General features: G+C 49.4%; 1 pseudogene; it reads right to left on the bottom strand.

The window, feature by feature from the left end:
* Positions 1-18,287, bottom strand: part of LOC142297139 (uncharacterized) — a 108,287-nt pseudogene that overhangs the window by 5,559 nt on the left and 84,441 nt on the right.

Consider the following 18,287-nt stretch of genomic DNA (forward strand, 5'->3'; position numbering starts at 1 on the left):
AAGGAGAGACCACCTTAGGAAGAAAATCTGGAGTTGGACGGAGAACCACCTTGTCTTGATGAAAAACTAAAAAAGGTGACTCCGAAGAGAGCGCGGCCAAATCAGAGACTTTCCTGAGGGAAGTTATGGCCACCAGAAACACCACTTTCTGTGAAAGACGATGCAAAGAGACCTCCCTAAGAGGCTCAAAGGGGGGTTTCTGCAAAACCGTGAGAACTAAATTAAGGTCCCAGGGATCCAAGGGCCGCCGGTAAGGCGGAATGATGTGAGACGCGCCTTGCATGAAGGTGCGGACCTGAGCCAGCCGAGCGAGACACCGCTGGAACAGAACTGACAGAGCTGAGACTTGTCCCTTGAGAGAGTTGAGGGACAGTCCTAGCTGCAGACCGGACTGTAGAAAAGACAGAAGGGTCGGCAAGGAGAATGGCCAAGGAGGATGGTCAGTAGAGCGACACCAGGACAGGAAAATTTTCCAAGTCCTGTGATAGATCTTAGCGGAGGAAGACTTACGGGCCCGAGTCATAGTGGAGATGACTTCAGGAGGGATACCAGAAGCCGTCAAGATCCAGGACTCAAGAGCCACGCCGTCAATTTGAGAGCCGCAGAATTCAGGCGGAAAAACGGACCTTGTGAGAGTAGGTCTGGACGGTCCGGGAGATGCCACGGCATCTCTACGGACAGATGGAGCAGGTCTGGATACCAAGCTCGCCTGGGCCAGTCCGGTGCAATGAGGATGACTCGACAGCCCTCCGTTCTGATCTTGCGCAGACCTCTGGGCAAGAGAGCTAGAGGGGGAAACACGTAGGACAGACGAAACTGGGACCAGTCTTGAACCAGTGCGTCCGCGGCGAATGCCTGAGGGTCGTGGGAGCGAGCCACGTAAACGGGAACCTTGTTGTGACGGGATGCCATTAGGTCCACGTCCGGAGTGCCCCATTTGCGTCAGATTGACTGAAACACTGCCGGGTGCAGGGACCACTCGCTACCGTCCACGGTTTGACGGCTGAGATAATCTGCCTCCCAGTTTTCCACGCCTGGGATGTGGACTGCGGATATGGTGGACTTGGAGTCCTCCGCCCATTGAAGGATGCGTTGTACTTCCAACATCGCCAGGCGGCTGCGTGTCCCGCCTTGGTGATTGATGTAGGCAACCGCTGTTGCGTTGTCTGACTGGACTCGAATGTGCCTGCCCGCCAACAGGTGGTGAAAAGCTAGGAGAGGTAGAAGCACGGCTCTGGTTTCCAGCACATTGATTGAAAGGGCTGACTCGGACGGAGTCCAAGTGCCCTGCGCTCTGTGGTGGAGATATACCGCTCCCCAGCCGGATAGACTGGCATCCGTGGTGAGAATCACCCAGGACGGGGCCAGGAAGGAGCGCCCCTGGGACAGGGAGAGGGGCCGAAGCCACCACTGAAGAGAGCTACTGGTTTGTGGCGACAGAGCCACTAACCTGTGTAAGGAGGAAGGCCGCTTGTCCCAACAGCGGAGAATGTCCAGCTGCAGGGGGCGCAGATGGAACTGGGCAAAGGGGACAGCCTCCATGGACGCCACCATTTGACCCAGCACCTGCATCAGACGCCTGAGGGTATAACGGCGGGGCCTCAGCAGAGAGCGCACCGCTAGCTGGAGGGACTGCTGTTTGACTAAGGGCAACTTCACAAGTGCTGTCAAGGTCTCGAACTGCATCCCTAGGTACGTGAGACTCTGGGTCGGAGTCAGAGTGGATTTGGGCAGATTGACCAGCCACCCGAATTGAGCTAGAGTGGAGAGAGTGAGCGAGACACTCCGCTGACAGTCTGCGCTTGATCAAGCCTTGACTAGCAGGTCGTCCAGGTAAGGAATCACTGCCAACCCCTGGAGGTGCAGAACTGCAATCACTGCTGCCATGACCTTGGTGAATACCCGAGAGGCCGTGGCCAACCCGAAGGGGAGAGCCACGAATTGGAAGTGATCTTCTCCTACTGCAAAACGTAGCCAACGCTGGTGTGACACTGCAATTGGCACATGTAGATAGGCATCTCTGATGTCGATGGATGCTAGGAAATCCCCTTGGGACATAGAGGCAATGACTGATCGCAGAGACTCCATGCGAAAGCGCCGCACCTGAACATGCTTGTTGAGAAGCTTCAGATCCAGGATGGGCCGGAAGGTACCGTCCTTTTTGGGAACTAGGAAGAGATTTGAGTAGAAACCTCTGAACCGTTCCCGGGCGGGAACCGGTACAATTACTCCATTGGCCTGTAAGGCTGCCACGGCCTGTGAGAAGGCGGCGGCCTTGGAGCATGGGGGAGCTGAGAGAAAAAAATCTGTTTGGCGGACTGGAAGAGAATTCTATCCTGTAGCCGTGGGAGATGATATCTCTCACCCACTGATCGGAGACGTGTTGAAACCAAGCGTCGCCAAAGTGGGAGAGCCTGCCACCAACTAAGGACGTTGCTGGAGCGGGCAGATAGTCACGAGGAGGCTGCCTTAGTGGCAGCAGCTCCTGCGGTCTTCTGTGGACGCGCTTTTGTGCGCCAGTTGGATTTCTGCTCCTTGGCTGAGTTAGCGGACGAGGCCGAGGGCTTAGAGGACGACCAGTTGGAGCAACGAAAGGAGCGAAACCTCGACTGATTCCTACCCTGGACAGGTTTCCTGGCTTTAGTTTGAGGCATGGAAGTACTCTTCCCCCAGTAGCTTCCTTAATAATTTCATCCAGCTGTTCTCCGAACAGCCGGGACCCAGCAAAAGGGAGCCCAGCAAGGTACTTCTTTGAAGAAGCATCTGCCTTCCATTCTCGAATCCACAAGATTCTGCGGATAGCGAGGGAATTAGCCGAAGCCACCGCAGTGCGGTGAGAAGCCTCCAGCATGGCAGACATGGCATAGGATGAAAAGGCCGAAGCTTGGGAAGTTAAGGCATCCATTTCGGGCATAGATTCCCTGGTGAGGGAATGCATCTCCTCCAGAGAAGCAGAGATGGCCTTGAGAGCCCACACTGCTGCAAAAGTAGGAGAAAACGCGGCCCCCGCCGCTTCATACACGGATTTGGCCAGAAGGTCAATCTGGCGGTCAGTGGAATCCTTAAGGGAAGTGCCATCAGCCACCGACACAACGGTCCGGGCTGCGAGCCTAGACACTGGAGGGTCTACCTTTAGGGACTGAGCCCACTCCTTGACCACCTCAGGTGGAAAGGGAAAACGGTCATCAGAACGGCCGCCGGGAGGAGCCGAGACTGTCCCTCTGCATGAATGACATGCGAGGGCAGTGAAACAGAAACTAGGCCTCCGGCGAAGCCGGGGCCTAAATTTGAGCGACGCGGCCGACGCGCAGGCACCATCGGCGCGGTTCTCAGGCGACAGCTAGAGAACCCACCGGAAATGTCAGTAAACACAATAAGCACACTCTCCCCCAACAATAAAGTACAGGGACCCCGAAATCTAAACGTCTCAGGTACTTAGCTGCTGAGACGCAGGGCCAAGTCCCTGGGGATGAGTGCTCCGGTCCAGCAGGGTCCTGAAGGGCTGCGGATGGAGACCGGTCTCCTGCCAAGCATGGAGACCGTGCTGGCTCCCACTTCAAGCCAGAGCCCAGGAGGGATGGTGAAGGAGCACGGCATGTAAAGGCTCCAGCCTAGGAATCAACCTTACAACACCGCCGACACAGTGGGGTGAGAAGGGACATGCCGGGGGTCCAGACGTGGACCCCACTCTTCAATCTCGTTCCAAAAGGAAAAAATCATATGAGAATGCATGTGTGGATGTATGCCTCCTGAACACAAAGCAATAAACTGGCTGGGTCTGCTCACCAGGGGGTGTATAAGCTCAGGGGAGGAGCTACACTTTTAAGTGTAGTACTTTGTGTGTCCTCCGGAGGTAGAAGCTAAACACCCATGGTCTGGGTCTCCCAAAGGAATGATAAAGAAATAGATAATAGTGCATATGAGGAGCACCCGTGGAAGGATTTATTTAGATTTGTTTAATAGAACTGCTCACCTAATTAGGTTGTGCGCCCTCGCCTGGTCAGGTCTGATTGGCGTAGATGGTCTTCACTCGGCGCCTTCTCTATCCTTGAGATCGGTGTCCTCCTTATTTCTTGTAGACAACACTTCCACGTCATACGCACAGTTTCCTCCATTTTTCTCCTGTGCATGCGCTCTTATTTCTGTCCTGTTGAGGGCAGATCAAAGTATTGTAGTGAACCTGCGTAGGCGTTCTTTGACCTTTTTCTGTGCTGAAGTGCAATGGAGGATACTGTGGATGAGGTGGAATGTGTCATCCACACAAAGCAAAATGGAGGACAGTGAGCGCAAGGAGAGAGGAGGCGCTGGGTCAACATCAGCAACGCTCATCGGTGAATAAGTGACAGATTCCCTTTAAAGAGTGTCTATCACTAATTTGGGGCTGCTTTTTTTATTTAAAAAAAGATAGGTGCTTTCCTGGGAGGGGCGGAAATACCCAAAAATTCCAACATAGCATATATTAAATTACTCCCCAAGGGAACCAAGGACCTGGATGATCCCTCTAGTTATAGACCTATATCGCTCATAAATCAGGATTTAAAAATTATGTCCAAGATCATGGCTAATAGACTGGCCGAGATCTTACCTAGGATCATTACGAATCACCAGGTGGGGTTTATTAAGGGGAGAAATGCCGTTACCAATATCCGAAAGACAATTCTAGTGGTAGACGCGGTTAGACTGGGTCTCACTGAGGGAGGGGCTAGACCTGCCCTAGTTACACTTGACGCAGAAAAAGCGTTTGATAATGTAAATTGGGGGTGGTTAGACAGGGTAATGGAGGCCATAGGGATTGTAGGCAAGATGAGACTTTACATTAGAAACCTTTATGCCAACTCGGGAGCTAGGGTACACACTCCGGGCTTTCTATCAGACGTGTTCCCTTTGATGAAGGGAACAAGACAGGGCTGCCCATTATCTCCTCTTTTATTCAACCTGGCAATCGAGCCGTTGTCAAGAATACTACAGGGACAAAATAGCTTTAAAGGAATCAAGATAAGGGGTTCAGAAGTAAAGACAGCGCTTTTTGCTGATGACATCATACTTTATATGGGGGACCCCGGTGCGGATTTGCCACAGACTCTTGCCTTGATTGAAAAATTTGGCTCATTCTCCGGTTTCAAACTGAACAAAAAAAAATGCGAGATCATGTTCCTAAAGGGGAATCATGGGACAATGGGGGGACAAATAAGGGATGGCTGTCTATGTGGAATTCCTATAGCACAATCTTCAATTAAATACCTGCGAGTGCATATAGGAAGATCGGTGGAAACAATCTATAACTTGAATTATGGACCGCTAATCAGGAAAATTATAGTTCAATTAAAGGGATGGAAAGGTCTGCCACTTCCATTACTGGCAAGATGCCACCTGATAAAAATGATGAGCTTTCCTAGGCTGCTGTATCCCTTCCAGACAATCCCGCTATTGCTAAAACTAAAGGATGTGAATAAGCTCAACTCCGCGTATACAGAATTTCTGTGGAGGGGAAGGAAACCCAGAATAAAGCTGCGTACGCTGATGAAGTCAGCAGAGGAGGGAGGTCTAAACTTTCCAGATGTCCAAGGGTATAATCTTGTATGTATCATGAGGCATGTAATTGATTGGGTGAGAGGAACGAGTAGGCACTCAGATCATGCGATGGAAACTAAATATGCGTCACCGTGGGATCTGACGTCCATTCTGCACTCCCCACTATCCAGGGTTGAAGGGCACATAAGGAACTCAATTATATTCCGAGACACCATGCTAACATGGAAGTCGGTAAGGAAAAAACTGGGGCTCTCATGGAAAGTGTCCAAGTACTTGAACCCCTGGGCATTCCCAAATTTTCCCCTGGGACGAGAAAACAAGCTATTTACTAGATGGAAAGAGAGGGGAGTCAGGAGAATGATAGATGTTATGAATGTGGAGGACAGGAGGTGGATGACAGGTCGGGAAGTGTTGGATAAGTACAACCTTAATAGCTCACATGTCATCCAGTATGAACAATTGAAACATGGAATAATAGGAGACCTGGGTGTGGTTGGAAGAGAGCTGAACAGAAGTTCGATTGATGAGTTACTGGAATGTGATGTAACAAGTATAAATGTCTCTAAAATATATCGATCGCTAAGGGGGGTGCTTATCTCACGGGAGGATAGTCGGACTTTAAAAGCGTGGGGGAAACAATTGGGAAGGGAAGAAGTGGTGGATGATATACTGAGAGGATGGGTACAAGTGCGGAAACATATTACCAATGAGAGATGGAGAGACACTCAATTCAGAATTCTACATAGGGCCATTATGGGTTTCAACATACCAGGTAGGGATAGGTGGTGTCCTAAGTGTCAAAAAGAAAAAACGGATATGCTGCATGGGCTATGGGAATGTGAGACAATCGCTAGGTTCTGGAACCAAGTCAGACTATTTGCCCAGTCAACATGGGGAATTTTCAGCAAACTAGACTTAATGGTGTGGATTTTCCACTCCTTTGAGGGAGGAGTAGGAGGAGGACCGAGCACGCAGGAAAAGAGGAAATACGCAATAACGCATGACATAGCCATGATAGCTAAGCGTTGCATCTTAAAACACTGGATTCAAAGGGAGGGCCCATCCATAAAGGAGGTTGTGGGCGAACTACACAATCTTCTGAAGTGGGAAAAACTAGAAGCGGAGAGGGATAAAGATTGGTTGACAGCCAAGTTTTTTGTGAGATGGAGACATTTTATTGAAAGCCAATTCACACAGGGAGAAATAATTAACCTGATGGCACCTTTTGTTCACTCGGAGTGGTATATCCTGAGCGATATCCAGGACAGCCTGGGTAAACTGAGAATCACCTAGGAGGGGGCTCTGGCGGGAGGGGGAGACGAGACGGTTGGGAATACCAAGACACGCTAGCAAAATTGAAATCATTCAGGGACGACACAGAGATTTAACGAATTGTATTGCATATGTTATATTATATTTCATTACCTCTGTTTTGGTTTAATGTTACTGTATACTATCTTAAATCGAACAGCAACATGGAACTCCAAATTGGGGTATCACCCACCTCTATGTCACATTTTGTCAGACGAATGTTCTTTTTTTGCAATGATACTTGTCATGTTTTTACAAATTTGAAAAATCAATAAAAAACGTTTTGGAAAAAAAAAAAAAAAGATAGGGATATCCCTATGTCAGTAATCTTTCTAAATATCACCTATCACCAAAAGTGCTCACGAGTAACCGCAACAAACAAACATTCTAATAAAATTCGGGCCTGAACTTCCAGTTTTTGGGATCCCAGCATGTGATCGCTGAGTACTTTTGTAAGCTATTGTTCCGGAATGGTAACCACTGTAATGATTTATGTTTGGAAACAGCTTAATTAAGTACACTTGGCTTGTTGAAATAGCAAGATTTTAAGCTTTTCAGCCACAGAAGGTTGTGGGATACCTCATTGGATGCCGGGATCCCACAACCTGGAGGTTTAGACCCCACTCTTGCTATAAAGTTGGGTCCAATCGGGAAGGTTGGGGGGGTTAATGAAGTTACTTCTGAGTAGAGATGAGTAGATCCGTTGAAGTTCGGGTTCTGATGGACTTTACATAATGTTCTGTTCGATACCCGGACTTTACCTGAACCTTATTGGACCTCAATGATTGGGCAGTTTGGGTAACAGAAAGATGCGAGTTAAATATAACCATAACATAGCGTTCTGGTCGTTCCATATACTGAGATGGAAATATCAGGGTGAGGTAGATGAGCGGAGAATAAAACACCAAATATTTAGTTAATGAAACTTTCAGTTTCAGATAGGAAGACAAAATATTTGCGACATTATTGATAAATTACTAATCAATAATAGTAGTAATGATATTGTCCTGGGTTCTAGTCCCACTAAGGACAACATCTGCAAGGAGCTTGTATGTTCTCCCCGTGTTTGTGTGGGTTTCCTCCGGGTTCTCCGATTTCCTCCCACACTCCAAAGACATACAAATAGGGAATTTAGATTGTGAGCCCCAATGGGGACAGTATTGCCAATGTATGTAATTAACAGCGTTATATAAATGAATAAATAATATTATTATTATATATACGTCTCAACTTCCCATCATTGATCCTAATAATAAAGACATTTACAGTTAAACAAGCCCTATGAGCGTCTCTCACCGGTCACTGACTCAATGTCAATGACCTGGTCTCCACAGTCACCAGACCTGAACCCAATCGAGATGGTTTGGGGTGAGTTGGGCCGCAGAGTGAAGGCAAAAGGGCCAACAAGTGCTAAGCATCTCTGGGAACTCCTTCAAGACTGTTGGAAAACCATTTCCGGTGACTGCCTCTTGAAGCTCATCAAGAGAATGCCAAGAGTGTGCAAAGCAGGAATCAAAGCAAAAGGTGGCTATTGAAGATCCTAGAATATAAGACATATTTTCAGTTGTTTCACACTTTAAGTATTTCATTCCACATGTGTTAATTCATAGTTTTGATGCCTTCAATGTGAATCTACAATTTTCAGAGTCTTGAAAATAAAGAAAACTCTTTGAATGAGAAGGTGTGTCCAAACTTTTCGTCTGTACTGTGTGTGTATATATATATATATATATATATATATATATATATATATATACCCACGCAAACACGAGAAGCAGGAGTATGTAAAGCACTATGGAATTAATAGCGCTATATAAATGAATAAATATTATTATTATTATATACAGGTCTCAACTTCCCATCATTGATCCTAATAATAAAGACATTTACAGTTAAACAAGCCCTATGAGCGTCTCTCACCGGTCAATGACTCTGACGTCCGTTCAAGTCCACTTGTCGTTCCATAAGAACTTTCCTGCAAGAATCCATCATTATAAAGATGAGAAAAAGCAAAAAAGATCCCTAAATAATCTTATATTTAAGAATGAACCAATATCAACCCTACCATGAACTCTCTCCTCACATGCCGGTCACACAGCAGTAACCATCACCCCAGTATTCTCTGCATGAAATGATCTCCTTCTATTCTGAAGTGGCCGTTGTGCTCCGTAAAAACGTTTCTTACATTATTCACCACCGTTTCCATTTCACACAGTTAAGAATTCTGTCTTCAATGCTGGAGATTAAACCGTCCATTTCTTCCAGTTCTCGCTTTTTTATTTTGCGGCCAGAATTCTGCTTTAGCAGCTTTAAAAGCAGCTGATTGGCATTGTGCGGTCATCTGTCATTTCCATCTACACTGCGGAACCTTCCGATTATCTGCACTGAACCTCACTTTACAAACAGCAGGAAGATTATCACAGTCCTATAAAACCCCGATACCATTTATACCGACCACAGCCGACAATACCAGGATCTGATGGAGCCTCCAGTACACGGCGGCCGGAGGAGGTTAGACGAAGCTTCATTACATCAATCTATAGAGGATCTGTAGAAATCTCACCTCATCCACCTGATGATCCCGGGAGACATCTTCCTCCTTTATTGGCCGATCCTGGGAATATAGAGGACGGGGACTTCTCTCCGGTGGATTTCTCTGACTGGATCCATCTGTAGGAAATAACGGCAGTGATGAATACATTGTCTGTATGTGATGAGATGATGGGGAATCTAGACGACTCTCAGACCTGTCCTCTCCTCTACAGCCCAGGACGCTCTCCTCTTACCCGGGGATGTGATGGACGGGGGATCCTCCATCATGACCTCCTTGTACAGATCCTTGTGTCCTTCTAGATACTCCCACTCCTCCATGGAGAAATAGACGGTGACATCCTGACACCTTATAGGGACCTGACACACACAATGAGCCGTCATTAGCAGACCCCTCCCGCGGCAGCGGTATTGTATAATGTCCCAGCATTCCCGGCAGCGCTCACCTGTCCGCTCAGCAGCTCAGTGATCCTGTGGGTCAGTTCTAGGATCTTCTGCTCATGTATCAGTGAATGAGGTGGAGGCTCAGTGATGGCACTCGGGGTCCTGCTCCGCCCTCCTGACACACGGGGGGTCACACACTCCCCAGACGACGTCTTCACTACTGTGTGATCCTGTGTATGGGGAGACGCCGATCACTACACAGAGGCTGAGAATCCTCCACCTTCCCCGTCATTTCCCTGCTTTATTCCTAGAGATCAGAGTGATGTGATGTGAAGCTCTCACCTCTCCAGTGATCCAGTAGATTATCTCCAGGGTGAGGTCTAATATCCGAGCCGCCATGTGGTCTCTGTCCAGCTCCATTCTCGGGGGGCCGCTGATGGGAAGGACCAGCGTCTAGTAAAAAGAAATATTACCACCCCGAGTCCTGCACATTAGGAACTGGAAGAAACAAAGATGGAAAATACGTAATTACTTACCGGTAATGTGTTTTTCCGAACCCATGACGGCACCACAAGAGAGGATCCGCCCATCCAGGACAGGAAACCTTCAGGTTAAAAAGGGGCGGTCCTGTGGCCGCTTCAGTTTGATTACAGAGCATGAGAGGACCTCCAAAAAAAAAACAACAGGTTAGTAGAAGGCCACCACCAGAAAAAAATTGTGGAAGAAGGACGAAAGGAAGGTGAACCAACCAACAATCCCCAGTGCAGGGTGGGAATATAAGGGTGCCGTCATGGGTTCGGAAAAAACACATTACCGGTAAGTAATTAAGTATTTTTCCCTCACCCTATGACGGCACCACGAGAGAATTACAGCGAAAGAAAAATTAGGGAGGGGCCACAGCCTGTAGAACACGCCTCCCAAAAGGTGAGGTCGGAGAAGGAAAGATCCAACCTATAATGCTTATAAAAGGTCGAGGGTGATGACCATGTGGCAGCTTTACAAATTTGAGCAATAGAAACATCCACCCGTTCCGCCCAAGATGATGCTACAGCCCGCGTGGAATGTGCCTTCAGACCCACCGGAACAGCAGCACCCCTAGCCGTGTAAGCTAACTCAATGGCGTCCCTAATCCACCTGGCCAGCGTGGATTTGGAACACTTAACCCCCTTTTGAGGCCCCTGGAAAGAGACAAACAGAGACTTGTCCCTCCTCCAGGAACTGGTGACCAGAAGATACTGGATGAGACAACGACGTACATCCAGACAATGCCAACGCTTTTCCTCCGCACGCGTCGGGTTAGTGCAAAATGATGGCAATACAATCTCCTGGGACGTATGAAACCGAGAAACAACCTTGGGGAGGTACGCAGGGTCAGGGCGCAAAACTACCCTATCGTCCAGTATTTGAGTGTAAGGCGGGTCAATAGAAAGGGCCTGAATGTAACTAATCCTACGAGCCGAGGTCAGGGCTACCAGGAGGACCGTCTTAAGGTAAAGACATTTAACAGATATGGAGTCAAGGGGCTCGAACGGAGGATACATTAGGGCCCCCAAACAGAGGTTAAGGTCCCAAGGGGGGAGGAGACTACCCGTCTAGGACGCTGGCGCGAACAAGCCCTGATAAACCGAGCCACCCAAGGGTTCCCTGCGACATCAGAATTGTAGAGTGTCGCTAACGCGGAGATCTGGACCTTGAGTGTGCTAACCGCCAACCCCTTATCCAAACCGCACTGTAGGAACTCCAGGATGGGACCGATGGGAACCTCCCCAGTTACACTAGCCCCCGAGGAAGATAAGAACTTTTTCCAAGTCCTACAGTAGATCTTGGTCGTCACAGGCTTTCTACAACCTAACAGTGTGGAAACTAAATTGGGGGAAAACCCCTTACTGATCAGTAACGCCCTCTCAAATTCCATGTCGTCAGGTGCAACTTGACAGTCGGAGGATGGCACACAGGTCCCTGGGACAGGAGATTCGGAAGTTGCGGGAGGACCCACGGGTCGGTCAGAGACATACGAACCAGCCAAAAAAAACATGGTCGCTTTGGCCAGAAGGGAGCAATCAGAAGAACTCTGGCCCCGTCGTCCCTGATTTTTTTCAGGACTGCGGGGAGAAGGACCAGTGGGGGAAATGCATAGGCTAGGGGAAAGTCCCACGGGATTGACAGGGCGTCCACAGCATACGGAAGTTCCTTGGGATTGAGAGAGCAGAACTGAGGAACCTTCCTGTTCTGCTTGGTGGAAAAAAGGTCGATGGCCGGAACCCCCCACCTGGCCGTGACGAGGTTGAAGACAGACGGGTTGAGCTCCCACTCCCCCTCGCGCAGGCGAGTGCGACTCAGAAAATCCGCCGCTAGGTTGTCTTTCCCCCTGATGTGAACAGCAGTGAGGGACAGAAGGTTTCTGCCAGTAGCAGAATCCTGTCGGCTATCAACATAAGAGACTTGGATCTCGTGCCCCCCTGATGGTTCAGATAAGCCACCGTCACCTGATTGTCGGACACCCGGGTGTGGTGACCAGTCAGTGAAGGGAGAAGTCCAGTCAGGGCCCGTTCCACAGCCAGCAGCTCTCTGATATTGGAGGAGGAAGCCGCCTCCCTGGGCGACCAGAGACCCTGAATCGGATGGTCCAGCAGGTGAGCCCCCCATCCGGACACACTGGCATCCGTGGTCACAATTCGGGACACTGGGACAGACCATGGGACTCCCCGTGTGAGGTGTGCAGGAACCAGCCACCAGTGAAGGGAGGCGATGGAGCTGGAGCTCAGAGTAATCCGAGTGTTCAACCTGTCCCCCAGAAATGACTGATGTCCCAAAATGTCCCACTGGAGGGCTCTGGTATGGTCTTGAGCCCACAACACTGCAGGGAGAGTAGAGGTCAGGGAGCCCAGAAGAAACATAGCCCGTCGCAGGGTTATGTGCGGAACCGCCAACGCCTGCTGCACTAGAGAGCGAATCTTCTCCACTTTGGAAGGCGGTAGACGACATTCTTGGAGGAGAGAGTCCAAAGTAAGCCCCAAAAAGACTTGCACCGTGGCCGGAAGCAACCGGGACTTCTCCCTGTTCAAAATCCAGCCGAGACTTTCCAGCTTTGAGCAGACAGTCTGAAGCACGGCAGTACAATGGCTCGCTGAATCTCCTACCACGAGAAAGTCGTCGAGAAACGGGATAATGAGAATTCTGTCTTCCCGCAGGTGGGCAGTGATTTCCAGGACGTGTTTCGTGAAGATACGGGGCGCAATTGCCAGGCCAAATGGTAAGGCCCTGAACTGCAGATGACGCACAGACCCCTCGCGCATCACCGCCACCCTGAGATATTTCTGGAAGGGAGGAGCGATGGGAACATGATAATACGCGTCCTTCAGATCCAGGACAGCCATATGACAATTCGGGTAGAGAGACTTGATTGTGGACTTCATTGATTCCATCTTGAAGGACAAGATCTGCAGGTGGCTGTTCAGGCCTTTGAGGTTGATGATGACCCGAAAGGAGCCGTCCGGTTTCCCGACCAAAAAGAGAGGGGAGTAAAACCCCTCTCCGCCAATGGGACGTCCATCAGGACCGCCCGGCGCAATAGGGACGTCACTTCCCCCTCCAAGGCATGTTGTTCGCTCGGGGACGTCCTCGGGAATGTCAAGAGAAAGCGCCTGGGAGGAACACTGCGGAATGGAAACGTCAGACCTGTGCGGACGATATTGAGAATCCACGGGCTCGAAGAAATACGTTCCCAGGCCGGAAGAAAGAAGGTCAATCTCCCCCCCACCTGGGGAAGGGAGTCATTGGGAAGACTTCTTGGATTGGGAAGGGCCCTTGAACAAGAATCCCTTATCATCCTTCTTACGGTCCGACCAGGTACTTCTATTCCTGGGGGTGAACTTGCGGGTGAACTGCTTCTTACGAAAGGACCGCTTGAAGGAGGGGAAGGACGGGGCTGGAAAGTTCTTTTTTCTGTCCCCAGCCTTCTCAAGGACATCATCCAGAACAGATCCAAAAAGAAACTCGCCCTGACAGGGAATGGAACACAGCCTAGACTTAACCTGCAGATCCCCCGGGCAACATTTCAACCATAAGGCCCGACGAGTCGCATTAGAAAGGGACGCGGTCTTAGCAGCCAGCCGAGTGGAATCTGCCGATGCATCTGAGAGGAAAGCCGCTGCTCCCTGCAGTCTGGGTAGAGAAGACAGAATCTCTTCCCGAGGAACTTTAGCCCTCAGCTTCTCCTCTAATTCGGACAACCACAGCGCCAGAGACCGTGCCGTACATGTAGCTGCAATGGCTGGCCGGAGAGCACCTGCTGAGGCCTCCCATGCGGTTTTAAGGAAGACATCCGCCTTCCGATCCATAGGGTCCTTCAAGGATCCCATGTCCTCAAAGGGAATGGAAAACTACTTTGATGCTTTAGCCACTGCCACATCCAATTTGGGTGCCCTATCCCAGTGGGAACAGGTTGCATCCTCAAAGGGATATTTGCGCTTGAAGCCGCCTGGAAGAGAACCTCGCTGTGAAGATGTAATTTACCCTCTCACTGTATATGCTGTGATACTATGTCATGATATGTATATTTCCCTGGTTGTATTAGTTGTAATTCATGTATTTCCTTGGGGGAGCTACTGGTCTCAATGTGTCTCTCTCATACAATTGCAGTCTTGGCATCTAATGTGATTATGTAAATAGCCTGTCGTCTTCTATCCAGAGTTGTGTATCTAGTCTGTAATTGCATTGGCCAGTGAAGGAATAGTCATTCTTCTGCACAGCAGGGGATCCCTTCATCTACTGTGGCTGGCAGACATATCGGAGCCCTGTGATGGACCAAACCATTGATGATAGGATGTGTGACCCCTACCCCCTGAACATGGTGGGCTGGTCAAGGAGCACAGACAATGCATTTCCCTTTTTGTAACTTCAGAGTGAGCTGAAACTTGGAAAGAGAAGGAGCCCCCAGCCTGGGTGGCTGTGGACACGGACGGAGCTAGGCCTGTGTGGCGGCCCGTGGGATTGTGTGGAACTCTTTGGACTACTGTAAGGACGATTGCTTTGTTATCCGGTCCGAGGATTGTCGGGAAGGGCCCCCGAATCTGTTTTTCGTGGACTTATCGTGTGCTGTTCCAGTGTTCTTGTGAATAAACCTGTTGGATCGTCCCTCGGCCTCGTCCATCCTTTGCTCTGTTGTACACCCCCGTCACACTCGCTTATCCGGTTTCTTCCATTCCCTGGAGATCAATGCCTGTATCTTGTCTACGACCGGGAAGGTCCTGCGCTTTCTATGCTCCAGACCCTTAAACATCACATCTTGGACTGAAGGCTGCAATTTCTCCTCAGTAATGCCCATAGTGTCCCTGACAGATTTAATCAATTTGCTCGTGCCTTCTACTGGGAAACACTGGTGGACGTCAGCCTCACTGTTAGAGGAAGAAGACTCAGAGCCAGAAGACCCACACTCTCCCTCAGATCGACTGGATGGCGAAGCCGGGGAGGCTTGTCTATGCCGTTTACGAGAAGGCTCTTTCAGGGACTGCAGAGAACTCTGGACTTCGGACCGGATGATGGCACGGAGATCATTAGCAAACCCAGGAGTCTCATCAGAAATGGTCTGCAGGATACAGTCCTTGCAGAGCCGTTTGGACCAGGACGGAGCCAGATCCCGGTTACAGAGTGCGCATTCCCTGTTATTCGATTTGGCAGCACACTTCCGTGGTTTTGTAACCTATGCATGACAGGGATGGAGGGGAAACACAACACCAGGAAAACAATGAGCAACAGGTACACCTGCCCGAAGATCACTCACCCATAGGAGATGAAGGGTCAGTACCGGTTCTGGGGAAGGAGCTTTCATCAAAGTCTTCCCCCTGGAGGCGCCTTTGCCGTCAGCCGCATCTCGGGTCTGTTTAGTGGCCCGGGTGCCACGTTTGCTGGATAAACTGGCATCTGAGCCAGAGTCGCTTCTGCGACGCTCCGGTGGTTTCACCGCTTTCTTGCCAGCAGGAGGGGAGGAGGACTCACGCACCGAGTGCCGATCCTCCTCACGGTGCCCATCTTTGTCCATAATCTAACCCTGCTGGCAGAGCAACAAAACACCTCCGTTCTGCAGGAGGACTGGAGCACTTTCCCCCAGCTCTGTTTTTCAAACTAAGTGCTGTTTTCCCGCGCCTCCGGACCCACTTCCTGGGTCAGACGTCATCGCCGACGTCAGCGCCTGTCAGGTACGGCCGCCGCGCATGCGCAACGCCCGCACACAAAACCCGCCTCCAGATGGCGGCGGCGTGCAGCACACTCGGCCGCAAGCAGCCCCGCCGCCCAGGAAGGACCAGCCAGCTGCTGTACTCACCTGCCGCCTGATGCAGCGCTCCCGCTCATGGACGCAACCCCCGGGGGTCCGCCATGGCGCTTCCAGGCACCCGAACGGAGCGAGGCAGGACCCGTGCCGCCGCCCGTCGGGACCGGGTAAGATTGTCCAGAAGATCCACGGCCCTCCAGGGCCGCATCCTGAGGTATCCGTCCAGGACAGGAAACCAAACTGAAGCGGCGAGAGGACCGCCCCTTTTTAACCTGAAGGTTTCCTGTCCTGGATGGGCGGAGCCTCTCTCGTGGTGCCGTCATAGGGTGAGGGAAAAATCCTAGTGAAGGTAAATCTAAGAGGAAATTACCGTATCCAGGACTATGCACAGTATACAGCGTGGATGTCTCATATATACAGAATTATGGAAATACGGTGCAGAGCTGTGTGTATATAGTATACGGTGCAGAGCTGTGTATATAGTATACGGTGCAGAGCTGTGTGTATATAGTATACGGTGCAGAGCTGTGTATATAGTATACGGTGCAGAGCTGTGTGTATATAGTATACGGTGCAGAGCTGTGTGTATATAGTATACGGTGCAGAGCTGTGTGTATATAGTATATGGTGCAGAGCTACGTGTATATAGTATACGGTGCAGAGCTGTATGTATATAGTATATGGTGCAGAGCTACGTGTATATAGTATACGGTGCAGAGTTGTGTATATAGTATACGGTGCAGAGCTGTGTGTATATAGTATACGGTGCAGAGCTGTGTGTATATAGTATACGGTGCAGAGCTGTGTGTATATAGTATACGGTGCAGAGCTGTGTATATATAGTATACGGTGCAGAGCTGTGTATATATAGTATACGGTGCAGAGCTGTGTGTATATAGTATACGGTGCAGAGCTGTGTATATATAGTATACGGTGCAGAGCTGTGTGTATATAGTATACGGTGCAGAGCTGTGTGTATATAGTGCAGAGCTGCGAGTATATAGTATACGGTGCAGAGCTGTGTGTATATAGTATACGGTGCAGAGCTGTGTGTATATAGTATACGGTGCAGAGCTGTGTGTATATAGTATACGGTGCAGAGCTGTGTGTATATAGTATACGGTGCAGAGCTGTGTGTATATAGTATACGGTGCAGAGCTGTGTGTATATAGTATACGGTGCAGAGCTGTGTGTATATAGTATACGGTGCAGAGCTGTGTGTATATAGTATACGGTGCAGAGCTGTGTGTATATAGTATACGGTGCAGAGCTGTGTGTATATAGTATACGGTGCAGAGCTGTGTGTATTGTGTGTATATAGTATACGGTGCAGAGCTGTGTGTATACAGTATACGGTGCAGAGCTGTGTGTATATAGTATACGGTGCAGAGCTGTGTGTATATAGTATACGGTGCAGAGCTGTGTGTATATAGTATACGGTGCAGAGCTGTGTGTATATAGTATACGGTGCAGAGCTGTGTGTGTATATAGTATACGGTGCAGAGCTGTGTGTGTATATAGTATACGGTGCAGAGCTGTGTGTATATAGTATACGGTGCAGAGCTGTGTGTATATAGTATACGGTGCAGAGCTGTGTGTATATAGTATACGGTGCAGAGTTGTGTATATAGTATACGGTGCAGAGCTGTGTGTATATAGTATACGGTGCAGAGCTGTGTGTATATAGTATACGGTGCAGAGCTGTGTGTATATAGTATACGGTGCAGAGCTGTGTGTATATAGTATACGGTGCAGAGCTGTGTGTATATAGTATACGGTGCAGAGCTGTGTGTATATAGTATACGGTGCAGAGCTGTGTGTATATAGTATACGGTGCAGAGCTGTGTGTATATAGTATACGGTGCAGAGCTGTGTGTATTGTGTGTATATAGTATACGGTGCAGAGCTGTGTGTATACAGTATACGGTGCAGAGCTGTGTGTATACAGTATACGGTGCAGAGCTGTGTGTATATAGTATACGGTGCAGAGCTGTGTGTATATAGTATACGGTGCAGAGCTGTGTGTATATAGTATACGGTGCAGAGCTGTGTGTATATAGTATACGGTGCAGAGCTGTGTGTGTATATAGTATACGGTGCAGAGCTGTGTGTATATAGTATACGGTGCAGAGCTGTGTGTATATAGTATACGGTGCAGAGCTGTGTGTATATAGTATACGGTGCAGAGTTGTGTATATAGTATACGGTGCAGAGCTGTGTGTATATAGTATACGGTGCA

This window comes from Anomaloglossus baeobatrachus, chromosome 3 (genome assembly GCF_048569485.1).
Source record: "Anomaloglossus baeobatrachus isolate aAnoBae1 chromosome 3, aAnoBae1.hap1, whole genome shotgun sequence".
Taxonomy (NCBI): domain Eukaryota; kingdom Metazoa; phylum Chordata; class Amphibia; order Anura; family Aromobatidae; genus Anomaloglossus; species Anomaloglossus baeobatrachus.